This window comes from Alligator sinensis, unplaced genomic scaffold (genome assembly GCF_000455745.1).
Source record: "Alligator sinensis unplaced genomic scaffold, ASM45574v1 scaffold1100_1, whole genome shotgun sequence".
Classification (NCBI taxonomy): domain Eukaryota; kingdom Metazoa; phylum Chordata; order Crocodylia; family Alligatoridae; genus Alligator; species Alligator sinensis.
Window position 1 is genome coordinate 163995 of NW_005843109.1, and position 4282 is coordinate 168276.

The window sequence follows — 4282 nt, forward strand, 5'->3', positions numbered from 1 at the left end:
CCATCAACCATTCTTGGTTGCAGTCTGACCCACAGGGTCTCTTCACTCAATTGACTGTATTCTTATTTTTCTCCCCCTTCCACTTCCTCACCAGGTAATGTGATCCCAAAGTTGGGCAATTGCCCCATTTTAGCAGGTTTCCCAATTTTACTGATCCTAGCCCCAGTTCCTAATTCAGCCTTTCATGGCTATCCTGCCACCAGAATTCACTGTACAGATTCTCCATCTGGCATCTCTGATATCCAGTCCCAATCTGGGTTCCTAGTGTTCTTGGCTCTGCCTCATGTCTTCACACAAGCCATGTTGTAGCCTATGTCTGCCTGCAGGCTTCCCCCTCTCCAAGGGAAGAGATTGTGGACAGGCTGTTTTTTCTACCTGCTTTCTGGGATCCTGAGCCAATCAACAATGGCTCCTAGAGCATGCTGCAGCATGTGCCAGGGAGTTGTCTCCTTTCCCCAGCAGAGTCCATGCTGCCACTCTCAGTGGGGACAACAATCTGATTCAGTATCCGGGTAAGTTTGTTCTCTCCAGCATTGGCATCTTCCTCTTTGGAACAGGGGCTAGGATGACCCCCTGTTACAGTTCCATATTTAGTCCATTTGCAAATTCTTATAACTTTGGACTGAAATTTTCCAGATTGGGTGACTGGCTCCAGTTGAAGAAAGTGTTTCACATTGGGTAGTTCAGCTGTTTCCAAGAGCAGGCTTTGGGAAAATACATTTAATTAAAAACAAAAATCTTAGAATTATTTCAAGATCTAGGGTCTCCTGAATTTAGGGCAGGAGCTTGAAATATGTCAGGCAGTTTACATTTTGCTGATCCTGTGAAAATTTGCCCAAATTTGGCAAATGACATACCATTTTGCGCACACTCAATAGAGATTTGTCAGAGATTGGCAGCTAAATTCTCTGGGGATTCTGCCTGTGTTAGACATGCTCCCTCAGGGAGTCCCCCAACAACTGCAGGAGCAGAGTTCACCAGTAACTGTACCTCATGACATGCAAAGGCCCCTTCTATGCTGAGCACAGAGTGACTGTTTCTCCTGTGCTATAAATAGTCTTCTTGATTTTGTCCAGGCAATGAGAAGAGAAAGAAGGAGAAAGGAGAGGGTGTAACAATGGGGTATGTACCCAGGGCAGTTGCAACACTCAGGGTCAGCAGTGACAGCTGCTTGCCACTGTCCTGCCAGTGTGATTTTGTGGCTGTGCTGGCAGTGGGCTTTTTATGCCATCCTCCCACTCTGATTTCAGCACCTGGGGCAGCAGCCCCAGTTGCTCCACCCCATTTACACTACTGGCTGGGAGACTGACTCAAGTGGGTGAGGAGCGCAGGGCCTGAGCAGAAGCTAAGGTAAGATAGGGTGGCCAGCATGGGAGCAGAATTGAGGGGATAGAGAAACAGAGCCTGGGGAGGCAGTGAGTTATAGAGGGAGGGGATGGAACATGGGCTGTAGGAATGCAATTGGGACTGAAGGGGAGCACAGGAAGGCCAGCTGCATTTTTGGACATATAGTTGATTCACGGAAAACGCATTTTCAGATTAGCTAAAATTATTTGTGGGTTTGGGTCACATTCAGTGAATAGTTTTTGTGAAGTAATTATAGAGTCCCAGTCCTCCAAACTCACTAGAGAGGACCAGAAAGCAATACTAAGGGTACAATAACAAAGGTCAGACAGACTACCACCTCACTACCACCTTGCCAGTGTTTTTGGGAATATAAATGAATTGCATTTGCCATCTGTAACCCAATGAGGTACAACCATGAAAAGCCCTGGGTGAGCTTGGTAATTCTGCAGAACAGGATGTATCTAATGGGTGTCTGTAAATAAGGCCTACAGCCAGTCACTAAATGACAAACATCAAATTAAACTTCAGATGTTTGTTCATGAAGTGAGCCACCTCCGTCCTGTGCTCTGAGTCAGACAGGCTGTGGTTAAAACAGTGGTTATGTAATTAAAGACTGTATCATAATGCACATGCAGCTGATAGCTGTTTGATTCATACCAAAAATGTAAAAACACAAAAAAGCCAGTCTCCCAGGATGTTTTTGCAGCAAAGGCAAAGGCAGAGGAAGAGTGTGAGCATGGAAAACTCCCAAGGTTACCATTAGGTCAATACAGGCAGTCCTCGGACTTATGACACAATTGGTTCCTGAAAATCGCATCTTAAGTCGAAATGTTGTAACTTGGAACCAATTTTCTCATAAGAAACAATGTTATAAATGGGGGATTAGTTCCTGAACCAAAGCTCGATACCCTATTTTCACCAAAAATACCCCAGAATTTTATAGTCGATCGATTATAGATGAGTAATATAGCTACATTAATGTATTTATATTGTAAATACCAATCATATTGATTTAGAAGGACTTCTTTGAGGTGACTTTGCTGGACTTTTGAAGGGCTCTTGCCGCTCAGGCATGCAAGTGAGCTCCGGGGCGGGCAGGGGGAACAAAGATCAGGCTTGCCACTTTTTTTTTTTTTTTTTTTTTTTACTCCCTTGGGCAGAGCCTGCTTTCCTGGGCTGCTGCCAGGCTGCCTCCAGGGCTTCCTGCAGAGCCCCTGAGCTACAAGGAGCCCAGTGCTTCGCTCCACAGTTGGTAGGGCGGCAAACTAAAACTCCTTGGAGGAGTTTTAGTTTGCTGCTCCCCAAGTCATTTAAGGTGCATTATGCCACCAAATTTGCTACAGTGGCTGTAATTAATGTGCAATACACCACTGAGGCATGCAAACACCAACACCACTACAGCGGTGCAAAAGCATTTAGCCCACCTTAAAGTGTCATGCATACATGCCCCTTGTTTCATCTACACACGGCCAAGGGTACCAACCAATAGGCAAATTGTTTATCATACTTGTACTTAGAAGCAACCTTTAATTATATGGAAGGGGAGCTATAGACAATTGATAAATTTTAGATGGCACAGACTAAACCCTTTCCTGTGAAAAAATGCCATGGTACAAGGCAAAATAAACAGTGCTTGCTAAAAAGTATGACAAATAATGACTGGATGGACTTACAGACATAAACGGCTGTTTTCAGTTTCCTTTTCTTAAAAAGAATAGCTAGGTATGTATTGTCAAGATTGCCTAATGAGATCATCAGAATGCTTATCCCTGGAAACATAAGGCCACATCAACTCCAAAAATTACTTCAAAGTTATCTGAGGATTGCAAAAATGAAAACCTTGGAGAGAAGTTTGCTAGGGACAGACACACAGACAAAGGAAATGGCAGAACAGTGTCTAGCTTGTCAGCAAACACAAAACATAACTAAATATGCCCTGTTTTATCATTGGCAGTAGCCAGCTATCCCATGGCCGTGAACACTCATACAGGATGCTGGACAATTTATTGGACAATCTGATTTTGCTAGGGTCATAGGTTCTTTTTAAATAGTCTGAAGTACAATATCCTGCACAAATTCCACTAATTCAGAGCAGACAATGGGAGTATTATGATGTTTGTTTGCCATCAGTTCCTGCCAATGCAGATTAGTAGCAAGATTCACTCAGCCGTTCAAGCCAGAGAGAATGGTTTGATAATTTGAGGCTGTAATACAAGACAGAGAATTTCCTTTCGGCTGATAGGAATACAGCTTTTTCTGCTACTAGTCATTGGGACAGAGGGCATGATGCAATCACTCACATCATCAACAATGAAGTTGTTTATGGGACATAATTTGGGGTCTCATCTGGGCTTGTGATAGCCCAGTCTTCAGAGATGTGTTCGTGAAACAGTGATCATAAATAATCATAAAAAATCACTTCCAAATAATCATAAAAAATCACTTCCAACATTTATATAAAAATTCAGTCCTGTGCCTTTAAATAGCTTGTCAGCCGTCTAGTAGCACTCTTTGTTTTGTATTAGTGGACAGATCTGGCCTGCAGAGCTCCTCCCAGGTCTGCAAATTTGGTAGTGGGGGACCAATAGCAGTTAATACTGCTACCAATCCTCCACCATCAACACTGAATGGGGCCAGTGCATGGGGCCAATGTGTCAGAACCAATCCAGCATGTGTGCGGCTGAAGCCAGGGCTGGGGCTGGGCCAGGCCCCACATGTGCCCGATTTGGCCCTGCACTGGATAGAGTCCTGTAGCACAATGAGGTTGGGAATCTTATTAGCATACGCAGAGGGAGACAAAAATTGTGGGGGGCTGAGTGTGGCCTGCAAATATGCACACCCCCAGCCCCTCACTGGCCCCAATTTCCTCCCTGTACCGGCCTGAGCCCTGCACCACCCAGGGAGGCCCAGAGACAGGGGCCAAAGCAGGGCCAGA